This window comes from Pogoniulus pusillus, chromosome 3, assembly GCF_015220805.1.
Source record: "Pogoniulus pusillus isolate bPogPus1 chromosome 3, bPogPus1.pri, whole genome shotgun sequence".
In the NCBI taxonomy this organism is placed as follows: Eukaryota; Metazoa; Chordata; class Aves; order Piciformes; family Lybiidae; genus Pogoniulus; species Pogoniulus pusillus.
The window spans coordinates 6027698-6042019 of record NC_087266.1 but is presented as its reverse complement, the minus strand read 5'-3'; the positions used below and the strand labels follow the sequence as shown (position 1 = coordinate 6042019).

At 42.7% G+C, this 14322-nt stretch overlaps 1 protein-coding gene across 23 annotated transcripts in view; it reads right to left on the bottom strand.

Annotated features, from left to right (window-relative positions):
- DLG2 (discs large MAGUK scaffold protein 2) overlaps positions 1 to 14322 on the bottom strand; it is a 1415634-nt gene that overhangs the window by 516343 nt on the left and 884969 nt on the right. The gene's annotated exons all lie outside the window — the stretch shown is intronic.

The window sequence follows — 14322 nt, the reverse complement described above, 5'->3', positions numbered from 1 at the left end:
GCCCCCATTACAAGAAGGATGTGGAGATGCTGGAGTGTGTCCAGAGAACAACCACTGGGATGATCAGAGTGCTGGAGCACCTCTGCTATGAGGACAGACTAAAAGAGTTAGGGCTGTTGAGACTGGAGAAAGGGAGGCTCCAAGGTGACCTTCTTGTGGCCTTTCAATATCTGAAGGGGGCCTACAAAAAAAGCTGGTGTGCTAGTTTGAAGCAGGCTAGAATGTTTTGGTGAGAGAAAGTAGATAACTGGCTGTGAAAGAAAAACAATGGTTATGTCTCCTTACCTCACAGTCTCGCTGAGAGGTATGGGAACAAGAAAGTAAACATTAGATAACTTTCGCCATCTTCTCACTCTGCTTCTGGTTTCAGACTGAGCTACATCTCCCTAACCTCACTGCCACTAACCTTGTTCCTTAACCTCTTGGCTGAACCTCTTTTTCTTCCTAGGATTTGGGGTAAGGTTGAGAGGGGCAGGGGGAAGGTGCAAGGGTGGTTGAGACCCCCTCCTGCGGACTCAGGTTTCTGGGAGGGGAGTTGTGCTTCTGTATTACTTTTACCATGTATATTTCTGTATATAACTGTATATATTGTAAATATCTGCTTGTACATTGTGCTGCTGTAAATAAATGGGCTGCCCAGGGAGGTGGTGGAGGCACCGTCCCTGGGGGTCTTCAAGAAAAGACGGGATGAGGCACTTAGTGCCATGGTCTAATTGACTGGATAGGGCTGGGGGATAGGTTGGACTGGATGATCTTGGAGGTCTCTTCCAACCTGGCTGATTCTATGATTCTATGATTCTAAATAGCTTCATTTATATTCCCAGAGTCCGGCTGAGTTAGCTGGGGTTCTTTTTAAAGTGTGTGGGGGGCAGGTAACAGCCAAACCACCACAGCTGGGGAGGGACTTTTTAGGTTATCAGACAGGGACAGGACTAGGGGGAATGAAGAGGAGCTGGAGATGGGGAGATTCAGGCTGGAAGTGAGGAGGAAGTTGTTGAGCATGAGAGTGGTGAGAGCCTGGAATGGGTTGCCCAGGTTGAGGCCCCATACCTGGAGGTGTTTCAGGCCAGGCTGGATGAGGCTATGGCCAGCCTGATCTAGTCTAGGGTGTCCCTGTCCACGGCAGGGGGGTTGGAACTAGATGATCCTTGTGGTCCCTTCCAACCCTGACAGATTCTGTGATTCTATAACTAAGTCACATATAACCAATGCCTGATATTTGATAATGTTCGAGAACTTCTCACTGCTGTTTCCAAAGTAATAGTTCTATGTCAGAGCAGAAAATCTGTTTCTAAAGATTATTCTCACATAATGGAAGAAAGATTAATTATTCATTGCCTTACGATCTCCAATTTACTTTGCAATACCAAAAGAGTCAGGAAATTCATTGCTCTTATGCAAAAATCACTCCCTGATATATGTACTGAAACATATCTTGTTTACTATATTAACCCAGGGCAAGAACACGACAGAAAACCTCTGCAATAGACAGCTGAATGGAAAAAAGGTACAGAATGTTAATGCAATTCTTAAAGCTGAGTTTCAGTGTCAAAACGAATTAAGCTACAAAATGTAGAGCACCAAAATGGATATCACTGGACAAAAAAATCTATCAGCAGAAGACGTGACACTGATTTGTGCAGTATTTCAACACCTTGTTCCACTGTGACATGGATTTTTTTCTGTCCCTCTAGGCAACTCAACATCCTTTTCTTAGTTTCCTCATCTCTTAAATGGGTAGAGTACCACACCAGAGAATGCTATGGAAGCTGACTACACTGTGAAGTGCAGAGTAATGAAAATATTTCTAATGTTAAAATCTCAGAAACTTTTCAAAGTGTTCTTTAATTGCAGCTGGTCAGCATTTTGGTTGTTTTTCTTTGACAGAAAATATCAATTAATCAAAAGTAATACATATTGCACATGAGTCATGGCTGTTTAGTTTTTGTGAGGACAAGGTATTTCCTGAAAATAACTTTAATCAGCATAGAATCATAGAATCAACCAGGTTGGAAGAGACCTCCAATATTAACCAGCCCAACCTGGCACCCAGCCCTAGCCAATCAACTGGACCACAGCACTAAATGCCTCAGCCAGGCTTTGTTTGAACACATCCAGGGAAGGCAACTCCACCACCTCCCTGGGCAGCCCATTCCAATGCCAATCACTCTCCCTGGCAAGGATTTCCTCCTAACATCCAGCCTAGACCTCCCCCCACCACAACTTGAGACTGTGTCCCCTTGTTCTGTTGCTGGTTGCCTGGCAGAAGAGACCAACCCCCACCTGGCTACAACCTCCCTTCAGGTAGCTGTAGACAATAATGAGGTCACCCCTGAGCCTCCTCTTCTCCAGGCTAAACACCCCCAGCTCCCTCAGCCTTTTACTGAATGAAAAAAAATTAAAATCTAAGAGCAAAACTGAAGTGAAACATTAAAACTGACGTGGAGGAACAAATTTGTCCTTTCTGAGAACAAGAACATTTATTACTCCTTCCCCCTCCCAGATGATTCTTTTCTTGCATTAACTTTCTAACTGGAATCAGCAAACACTGTATAGAAATAATTCTTTAGCCAAGACCTTTCAAATGGAATGAAGTCCTTCTCTTGTGAATATTAGAACTGGGTGCATCTCTCTACCAAATAAAACCTTCCTGGAAAATCCACCCACTATTTAATTTGTCTGCAATTCAAGATCTGATAAACCATGAAATCAGTAATAGAAATACAATTTGTACAATCTACATTCAAAAGGAGAAAGATCTTTAGAGGTCAATAAGGGACTGGGGGGGTCTGTAGGGGTCTGTAGGGTTCTGTAGAGCTCTGTCAGGGTCTGCAGAGGTCCGTAGGAGTCTGTCATATTCTGTAGATGTTTGTGAGAGTCTGCAGTGGTCTGTAGAAGTCTTTAGTAGTTGGCAAGGGTCTGTAGAGGTCTCTGTGGGTGTCTGCAGGGTGTCTACAGAGATCTGTGGGGATCTGATAGGGTCTGTAGAGGTTTGGAAGGGTCTGTAGATGTCTGTATGGGTCTGTAAGGCTCTGTCCAGCTCTGCATGGATCTGGAGCAGTCAGGAGGCAATTTTTAGGGCTCTGTCAGTGCCTGCAAGTGTCTCTAGAGGTCTTTAGGGGTCCACAGATGTCTTTAGAAATCTGTAGATGTCTCTCTGGATCTGTAGAGCTCTGTAGAGACATGTAGGGGTCTGCTGTGGTCTCTAGATATGTGGAGGGGTCTGTAGTGCCTGTGACAACTAACAATGGAACAAAACCACACAATCAATGAAGAAACTATTTAGTACATACGTAATATTTGGTGGCTTTTGGGTTTTTTTGTTGTTTGTTTCTTTTTTTTTTTAGGTTTTTGGGGGGTTTGTTTCAGTTTCTTTTCATTGTTACAATCTCATTATCATACTAAAACCAGACATGAACGAAAATTTTGCTATAGGGTGATTTTCTGTCCAATGTTGCCACTTTAAAGCTTTCTGCATAGATGCTTTTATTCATATAGGCAACTTAGTAGGTTTAAACAGCTTTACAGCTATTCCATTTTTTGTCCTTTCTTGTCTAATTATAATGAAATCAAAGCTATCTATATGTCTCTGTTTTCATGGACCTCTCTTTCATCTTAGGTTGTTGGATAGCTCTGATCTATGTCTTCAATTGCTCAGTCTTGCTCTATAAAGCTGTCTTTGCTTCACTGCTTATAATCACTTTTCCTTCACATTAAAAACTTGTTAGTGCAGTAAAATGGGAAAAAGAGGGACAAGAGAAGTGAGCAACCTTTGTATAAAGATGAAAGGAGAAAACACAAGCTGAATGCTCAGTCTGTATTTGCACACACAGACACAAAAGTCTCGATTATAATCATCTGCAGAGTCCTTTTATCATCCACAATCACAATTCCAGAAAGGTCTTAAATTAAAATCCCATTAATCATAACAGAGATCCATTACCAGGTTCTATAGCAGCAGGAATGATAAGAATTAAAAAGCTGATCCTGATCCAAATATTTTTCTTATTTAAGGATATATATCCACATTGCAGTCCATTGCCCTCTTTTTCTTGCTGGTTTGCTCAAAACACCAATGTAGTTATTTTGTAAGGGACCTAATAAGATATTGCACCTACCTGAAGCAGGTGGAATGATGATGTATGCAGTACCATTCACTGATAGCTACATTTTATTTCATATTTAGACTCTCTGCCTGCACCTACACTGCTAAATTAGAGTCAATTTTCAGCCAAGTCTCAGTGCTTAAGGCTGTTTCTGTCTGGAACCTGCTGGAAACAAATAGCTAAAGAGTGAGCCAACAGTTAAGCAGGAGGAGAATCATTATTCCAGCACTGGAACTGGCTTGTCCATCCTCTCATTTAGCAGCATATGGACATATCCTCTTTTTTTTTTTTGCTCATTTTAACTTGACAGCCTCTGACCTAACAAAACACCTAAACAAGCTGTCTAAACCTGCAACTTCCACTTCTTGAATGTATTGAGGACCTGCTTCTATGTCTCTTTTTACATGAGTTTTCTGAGCTGGGATTTTATGTCTGACTGCAGCAAGATGACAAAACAAAACTTACTGTGGCCTGTATAATTTTAGATAGCTATGAAGAATTCCAAACATTGGCACATCATTTTCTCTTCTCTACAGCCAAAGGAGTCATCAGCATTTCCAAGTCAGTTTGGGAACATCCTTTCCCATCTTTCAGGAGCACAATTTTAGCACACCAGGTATTTTTAATCTCAAGTAAATTTTTGTGCTTATCATGCTGAAATGTGAGGTAGTCATCTGTCTCTTTGTATGCTCAGTGAGAAGAAATGGGCACTTTGAAATCTCAGGTCATCTCATCCTGCAGGGCCTTGTGTCCCTGGGGCTTCTTGACAGTACATACCAATGAAGTCTTAAAACAGTGTAAAGTTCAATTCTGTGATTCTGAGATTCAGTTTCTTCAAATGTGTTTTCTCTGCATCACTCCTAACCACAGGCTGGGTAACAAAGTTCTGCTGTAAAGAATGCTGTGCAGCTTTTATAATTACACACCAGGCAAAGGCCAGATCTCTGGATTAGCAGCTTCTCCAATTGCTTTTTTGGGCTTGTCTCTGCCTGTATCTGGCAGCACACACATGGCATGATAGCCAACACCTGCTCCCACAAGCCCAATATTTTAAGATGTCCACAAGCTAAAATTCAATTGCTCCCTGTCTCCAAAAGCACAAAGTTGAGATACACTGCTGTTAGCTTTCCCTCTTTGACTTGAAACACTGAAGACCCCCTCTTCATGGCATGATAGCCAACACCTGCTCCCACAAGCCCAATATTTTAAGATGTCCACAAGCTAAAATTCAATTGCTCCCTGTCTCCAAAAGCACAAAGTTGAGATACATTGCTGTTAACTTTCCCTCTTTGACTTCAAACACTGAAGATCCCCTCTTCATGGCATGATAGCCAACACCTGCTCCCACAAGCCCCAACCTTTTAAGATGTCCACAAGCCAAAACTCAATTGCTCCCTGTCTCCAAAAGCACAAAGTTGAGATACACTGCTGTTAGCTTTCCCTCTTTGACTTCAAACACCACAGTCCTCCTCTTCAGAGAATAAAGTGCTCAGCACCACCTGTCACAATAAAAAGCCCAGAGGACTCTAGAGGAAGTGGATAAGAAACCACAGAATGTTAGGGCTTGGAAAGGACCTCAAAAGATCATCTAGTCCAACTCCCCTAACAGAGCAGTATCACCTATGCCAGATCACACTGACATGCATCCAGGTGGGTCTTGAATATCTCCAGAGCAGAAGACTCCACAACTCCTGTGGACAGCCTGTTCCAGTGCTCTGTCACCCTCACAGGGAATTTTTTTCTCACATTTCCTCCACTCGTTATCCCTTACCCTGTCATTGGGCATCATGGAGAAGAGCTTGATTTTCTCCTCTTGGCACTCACCCTTTACATATTTACCAACATTAATGAAGTCATCCCTCAGTCTCCCCTCCAAACTAGAGACCCAGCTCCCTCAGATGTACAGATGATTATGGGAGGATGCAACCAAATATATCCCTTCTTCAAAGGAGATAGCTTGAAATCAAAATACATCTCATTCAGGAACAAAATGCATAAGTGCTACACAAAACCTTTGGAAAACTTTAAGAGCCTCTGCTGCCCTGTTGTTCAGCAACAGCATCGCTGACATTCACTTCTGTATGCAAAAAGGCTTCTCAGTCTTTCAACCTTCTTTATGTTCACGGCCTGAAGTGTGGTGAACTTGCAGCCCTGTACAATAAACTACCATAATTCAGCTAAGTCACAATGTTTAAAGCATCTACTTGCAAAGGTGGGGTAACTGTTGCCTTTCATTTATGGTTGCACCTGTTAGATTGGATAACTCTCCTGATTTTAGACTTGAAGATGTCTTTAAGAAAGAGATGTAATGAATGGCAATTCTCTAGATGCCAGCATTCAAGAGAGATTTCCTAGCAAAGCTCTAATTACTACGAGAGTTCAGTGATCTTTCTAAGAAGAAAGAACTACTCTTTACATGACACTTTCTCTCAGGACAGTGAGAAATAAGGAATGGGGAAAAGAGATGTTTGCATATTATTTTGTGGACAACCTAAAATAAAGAGCACAGAACACCAAAATAAGGGTCTGACAAACCCAGATTTGTTTCTTCTTTATCTTAAGAACTCTACTTAAATTTTCAAGTTCCTCTCATGCAGTGCAGTTTAAGGACAGTATAAGCAGATGAAATAGTCCCTTAATAAAAGGGACTTCTGCAGGTGTGCTAGTTAGAAGCAAGCTGGAATGTTTTGGTAAAAGAACTAGATAACAGGCAGTGGAATGAAAACAATTGATGTCAACTTCTCTCACAGTCTCGCTGAGAGCTCTGGGAAGAAGAAGTGAACTTTCTCCATTTTTGTCTTTCTTCTTCTGCCTTTGCCTTCAGACCTAGTCACATCTCATTAACCTTGCTCCCACTAACCTTGCTCCCTAACCTCTTGGCTGCACCTCTCTTCTTCCTGAGAACTGGGGTAAGGTTGAGAGGGCCGGGGGCAGGTGTTGAGGTGGTTTGAGAGCCCCTCCTGGGGACCTTGGTTTCTGGGAGGGGAGTTGTGTTTCTGTATTGTTTATCCTTTGTATATTTCTGTATATAATTGTATATAACTGTATATATTGTAAATAGCTGCTTGTAAATTTTGCTAGCTGTAAATAAATTGCTTCATCTATATTCCTAGAGGCTGTCTGAGTTAGCTGGGGCAAATACAAAGTGTGGGGGGGGCGGGTAAGAGCCCAAACCATCACAGCAGGTTACAATACAGCCAAAAAAATACTGATAAAAACATTTGGCCACAACACCCCCAAGCAATGTTATAGGCTAGGGACAGAGTGGCTGGAGAGCAGCCAGGAGGGAAGGGACCTGGGAGTACTGGTAGGTAGTAGCTGAAGATGAGCCAGCAGTGTGCACAGGTGGCCAGGAGAGCCAATGGCATCCTGGCCTGTATTAGGAACAGTGTGGCCAGTAGGACAAGGGAGGTTATTCTGCCCCTGTCCTCAGCACTGGTCAGGCCACACCTTGAGTGCTGTGTCCAGTTCTGGGCTCCTCAATTCAAGATGTCATCACATGAATTTTCATTACCAAAGCTGTATGATGACAGTGGCAGTAACTGTATTAACATAACTATCATCTTTCAAAACCACTGCACCTATTCTTTCCAAAAAATGTTATGTCATCAGAGCTGTTTGTTATGCTGTCTAATTTTCAAGAAGAGATTGTTTTGCCTAAAAATGACAACATCTGCAGACTTTTACTACAGGCAAACTCCATCTTAATTAGATTTCATTGAATATTGTTTTCCAGATGTCTTCAAAAAAGAAGGTTGGATTAGGCCTTGAGGAACCTGCTCTAGTGGAGGGTGTCCCTGCCTATGGCAGGGGGTTGGAGCTGGATGATCCTTGAGGTCCCTTCCAACCTAGACCATTCTATGATTCTAAGAAGACTGCTTATGCTATTTTTATTTTAAGCACAGGAAGATAACTATCCTGATAGTGATTTTCACTCAACATGCAAATGTTATTCTTTTATGCATAGAATCATAGAATCAAGCAGGCTGGAAGAGACCTCCAAGATCATCCAGTCCAACCTAGCACCCAGCCCTAGCCAGTCAACTAGACCATGGCACTAAGTGCCTCATCTATGCTCTAGTTTGCAATAGAAACATGCAGATTTGGTGGTGTTTTTTTGTTTGTTTAACCAAATCTGATCCTGTTCAACACTAAAAATCAAAAGACATGCATATATGGTTTCACCAGTTGCCCACTCACCCAAACCTCACCAGAACACAAGACTTCCATTTTGTACAAGTAACCCTAGGCTGTATTTGTCATTTAGAAAATTCCAATTTACTGCATAATTAAGATGGTCCATTTTACATTTCAGAAAGATGAAGGCTATAAAGCATAAGCTTTAAATAGCTCTTCACATCTTCTGTTTTACCAGTGAGACCAAAGAGCGATCCTTATTTAGCCCTTTGCCATCTCCAGATTCAGGTTATTTCTTCATTAAGTGCCAAAGGAAAGCTGCTGATGTCCTTTAGATATTGCTTTGCAAGAGCACTGAAAGTTTCCTTTTTCTCTGCATATAAACAAACAAAAAGGAGCCTTCTGGGTTCTCCAATTTCATATCCATCCCTACCTCATTTCTCAAGTCTTGCTCAGAACAAAATCACATTTTCTGTATCCTTCCTGCAACACCATTCCCTAAGACTAATCATAACTTCTTAAGATCCTGGAATGGGTTGCCCAGGGTGGTGGTGGAGGACCCATCCCTGGAGGTGTTTAAGGCCAGGCTGGATGAGGCTGTGGCCAGCCTGATCGAGGGTAGAGTGTCCCTGCCCATGGCAGAAGGAAGTTGGAACTAGATATCTTTGTGGTCCCTTCCAACCCTGACTGATTCCATGATTCTCATGTGTCCACTTCAGCTTCCATTGTTGTTTGTTTTTTTTTACCCCCATTCTTTTAAAATCTTTTTCAGCTGTTTCTTTCTTCATCCTACCTCAAAATCTGTCCTTATCTTTTAGCTCACACATAGACACTTGCAGATACACAACAAATTAAACATACTTTATCTAATCCCATGTAATCCAAGGGAGCATTGCTAATTTGTTTTCCATTTTCTCGTCTTTTCTAATTGTTTAACTTAATCTTCTCCCATAACTCTTATAAAGTCACTTATACACTTCATATACCTTGATTTCTTTCACTAGTATGCTTCATCTGCTTAACCATCATTTCAAAATCTCATCCAAATAAGGATTTCTCTTCTGGTTTCCCCTATGTGCTGCTCTCACTGCTCACAATCCTTCCACCTATTTATCATAGAATCAATCAGGTTGGAAGAGATCTCCAAAGTCATACAGTCCAAACTAGCACCCAGCCCTGGCCAATAAACTAGACCATGGCACTAAGTGCCTCAGCCAGGCTTTTTTTGAACACCTCTAGGGATGGCGACTCCACCACCTTCTTTGGCAGCCCATTCCAATAGCAAAGCACTCTCTCTGCCAAGAACTTCCTCCTAACATCCAGCCTAGACCTCTAGTTCTTTTTTAGTTGTTTTGTCTTCATATTTCTGACACTTTCTACAACTCAAAACACAAATATCTTGATGCTTTCCTCCTAGGTATTCTTATTATTTTATGTAGCTTACATGTTACATGATAACACTCTGCTCTTTACACACACACACACAGAATGTTAGGGGTTGGAAGGGACATGGAAAGGTCATCTAGTCCACCCCCCACACACACACCAGAGCAGGGAACCTTCCTATTTCGCATCACCTCTACATTGTTTTACCTGATGCTGGGCACACTACACAAGAAAAATGTCTACATATGTTTGTGCGTAAGAGCTTGATACAGTGACCCATCACAAAACTCCCAGTTTCATAAGCATGATCCATGAAGCAGATCAAAGCAGACATCACAATTTCAAATGGAGTTCACAGTACATGTAAATGAAATGATACTCATATGTGAATTCTGTTTAAGGCAGCACTTCTGAGCTGTACAAAAGTAGGAGCAGCAAAAGAACACAAATTTCAGCTCCTTTACTCAATCTTCTCACTTCCACTATGAGAAATACATGTATCATCCTATTAGCTGTCTAACAGAGAAATACAAGTGAGGCAACAGAATCAGAGTTGGAAGGGACCACAAGGATCAGCTAGTTCCAGCCCCCTTGCCATGGGCAGGGACACCCTACCTGAGAGCAGGCTGCCTACAGCCTCATCCAGCCTAGCCTTAAACACCTCCAGGGATGGGTCCTCCACTACCTCCCTGGGCAACCCATTCCAGGCTCTCACCACTCTCATGCTCAACAACTTCCTCCTCACATCCAACCTGAACCTACCCATCTCCAGCTTTGCGCCATTCTCCCCTAGTCCTGTCACTGCCTGAGAGCCTGAAAAGTCTTTTTCATTTTTTTTGTAGATCCTCTTCAGATACTAAAAGGCCACAAGAAGGTCACCTCGGAACCTCCTCTTCTTTAGGCTTTCTAGGGGTTTTTAGGCACTGGGAAGCAGAATGAAGAGAGAGTGCCTTAGCTTTGGAGAGCACTTCCATTTTAGGAACCTATTTCTGCTCACTGTCTATATACAGATACTTCAGACTTTTAGGATTTGCACTCTGAAAATATATCTCTGCATCTTGAATTTGCAATACACATCTGTGCAGGCATTTGAACTGTGCATTCCAGACAACTAGATGCACTCATTTCCACAAAATTACATTCTTCCTTGTGCAATTCAGGTCATTTACTACACCACTCTGCTTTCCATTCTCTTCTGTGCTTCTGCCATTGCTGACACCCTAACATATGAGTTTTCATAAACTCTCCATTTGTCAGGTTCCTATAGCTCTGTTCCATTCCAGTGTCAAATATCCATCAAACTTTTTAACAGTCAGAACAGGTAATACATTTCTGAAAACTATTTTCCTGTGCTTGTACTTCATTCTATGCACAAGATACACAAAAATGGAAGATTGCTCTTGCTTGATTTGACCTTATATCATCGACAAAGATTATGAAACAGTTGCAATTTGGGGTTTACCAGGTTATTTTAATACTACTGAACACTGTAATTTGCATGATTTTAGGTTAAAGCTTGGTAGCTCTAGCTGAATTGTTTACAAGGCAGAAATTAACACATAAACTGCAGGTTAAGTTGGATTCCTTTAAACACTTAGGATAAAATTTCCTCTCAGTTGTAGGGAGAAATTAGAATCATGCTAACATTTTAGGCAAGGAAATAACAACAGTGATTTGCTGAGGGGAGGCCTCGTTGCTGTCCACAACTATGTGAAAGGATGTTGTGGAGAGGCTGGTGCTGGTCTCTTATGGGTAACTGGAGACAGAACAAAGGGGAATGGCCTCAAGTCATTGGGTAGCTGTAGACTGGATATTAGGAAAAGGTGTTTCATGGAGAGAGTGGTGAGCTGCCCAGGGAGGTGGTGGAGTCACCCACCCTGGATGTGTTGAAGGGTTTTTTGGATGTGGTGCTTAGGGATACGGTTTAAGGTAATTCTTGTAGAGTTACAGGTTGGACTTGATGATCCTGAGGTTTTTTTTCCAACCTGGATGTTTCTGTGATTGTGTAGTTGACTGCCATCACATAATGAAATACACAGAACATACATAATGGGCAGGCTCCACTTCTTTAATAATCACAGAATCATTCAGGTTGGAAAAGACCCTTGAGATAATCAGGTCCAACCATCAACCCTACTTAACGACTAAACTCTATCACCAAGTGCCACATCTAAATGACCTTTAAATACCTCTATGTATGGTGACTCCACCACCTGCCTGGACAGCCTGTTCCAATGCCTGACCACTCTTTCAGGGGAAAAAAAATCTTTCCTAATGTCCAGCCCAAATTTCCCCTGGTGCAGCCTGAGGCTGTTGCCTCTTGCTCTATCACCAATTGCCTATGAGAAGAGACCAATACTTACCTCTCTTCATTATCTTTTCTGGTAATTGTAGAGGATGATACAGTCTATCTTCAGCCTCCTCTTCCTCAAACTAAACTGTCCCAGTTCCCTCAGCTGCTCCCCCCCCACACTTTGCAAATCACCCACACCAGACTCAGCCAGCTCTGGAAATGGAATGAAGCTTTATATTTACAGCTTAGCACAATATACAAGCAGATATTTACAGTACATACAGCTGTAGACAGAAATAGACAAGGTAAAAAGTAATACAGAAACACAACAGCCCTCCCAGAAACCTGAGTCCCCAGGAGGGGCTCCCCACCACCCTTCCACCTGCTCCCACTCCCCTACCTTACCCCAGACATTGCCTTGTGCCCCAAGGAAGAATGGAGGGTCAGCCAGGGGAGTTAGGAAGCAAAGTGGATTAACCAGAGAGACTGAAGGTGAGGTTAGAGAGAGAAAAGCAGCCCACAGCCCGGATAAAGAGTGACTCCCTTATCTCTGTTTGGATTCTTGCTCTTATATCTCTCAGCAAGCCCATGAGTGAAGTAGACTTCACCACTGTTTCTCTTTCACAGCCTGTGATCTAATCCTTCTCACCAAAACATTCTAGCTAGCTTCAAACTAGCACATCTCATCATCAGATTCATTCTCTAGGCCCCTCACCAGCTTAGTTGCTTTTTGCACCCACTCCAGCAACTCAATGCCCCTCATGTATCGAGGTGCCCAAAACTGAGCACAGCATTCAAGGTGTGAAAGCACAGAAGTTGCAAACACAGGTACTCTGTGTCCTCCTCAGCAAGTGACATGTCAAAAAGTGTGTAAAAAAGAAACAAGGGCCACCCTTAAGACTTTGGATATGGCACAGTACAGGACAGCTTGCAAATTCCATGTTTCTCTGTGATTTTCATTCAGTAGCTGTTAACAAGATATACGACCAACATAATCTAAACTTTTGCTATCTGATAAATGACAATGTTCTCTAACTTTTATTTTTGTGACTAAAACTGTCTCCCTTAACCTTGAGAGTTACAATTCTACAACCACCTGAGGGGTGGTTGTGGCCAGGAGGAGGTTGCTCTCTTCTCTCAGGTGGCCAGCACCAGAACAAGACGACACAGCCTCAGGCTGCACCAGGGGAAATTTAGGCTGGAGGTGAGGAGAAAGTTCTTCACTGAGAGAGTCATTGGACACTGGAATGGGCTGCCCGGGGAGGTGGTGGAGTCGTCGTCCCTGGAGCTGTTCAAGGCAGGATTGGACGTGGCACTTGGTGCCATGGTCTAGCCTTGAGCTCTGTGGTAAAGGGTTGGACTTGATGATCCGTGAGGTCTCTTCCAACCCTGATGATACTGTGATACTGTGTGATACTGTAATTCCCATACTCTCTTCCCTGCTTTCTCACCCACTGGATTATGAACAAACCCCAAGCAATTAACTAAGCCTTGGGTTCTTTTCCTCTCCTGTATTAACTCTAGCAAAAGAATTGAAGGCTGAACTGTCTTCTCAGTAGCACTGGTGCAATCCCATTGGTGTCATTGGGCTTGTACTAGTGTAACTGATGTTACATTCATTCATCTGTGGATGTACTTACATCTGCAGGAGAAAGCTGACCCGAAAAGGTAAAGAAACTACTTGCATGTGTAAATAAAGCATAGGTACATTTGAAAATAAATATTCCTGTATTCCACAGGACAAGATTTTTATGTGTGAATCACTTGCTTTACAAGCATTTTTTTATCAGAAGAAATGTTCACTATTTCTCTTAAAATCTTGCAACCTCTTCAGTGTATGTATGGGCAGAGAGCCACAGTCCTCTGCACTCCATAACTAAAAGCGTAGCAGAACAGCTCCCTCATGTCCAATTAATTTTGCTGCAGAAAAAAAAAGATAATCTGAAAGGCTGAGACAAAAATTAAAGTGGTTTTCTGCTCCTCCTCACAAGCTCAAGGAAAGAAAATTGATGTAAATGTTGTCCACAGGGATTAACAAAGCTGGTGAAGGGCAATGAAGCTAGTGAAAGGCCTGGAACACAGCCCTGTGAGGAGAGGCTGAGGGAGCTGGGGGTGTGCAGCCTGCAGAAGAGGAGGCTCAGGGCAGACCTCATTGCTGTCTACAACTACCTAAAGGGAGGCTGTAGCCAGGTGGGGGTCGATCTCTTCTGCCAGGCAACCAGCAACAGAAGAAGGGGGCATAGTCCCAAGTTGTGCCAGAGGACATATAGGATGGCTGTTAGGAGGAAGTTGTTGCCAGAGATAGTGATTTGCCATTGGAATGGGCTGCCCAGGGAGGTGGTGGAGTCACCATCCCTGGGGGTGTTCAAGAAAAGCCTGGCTGAGGCACTTAGTGCCATG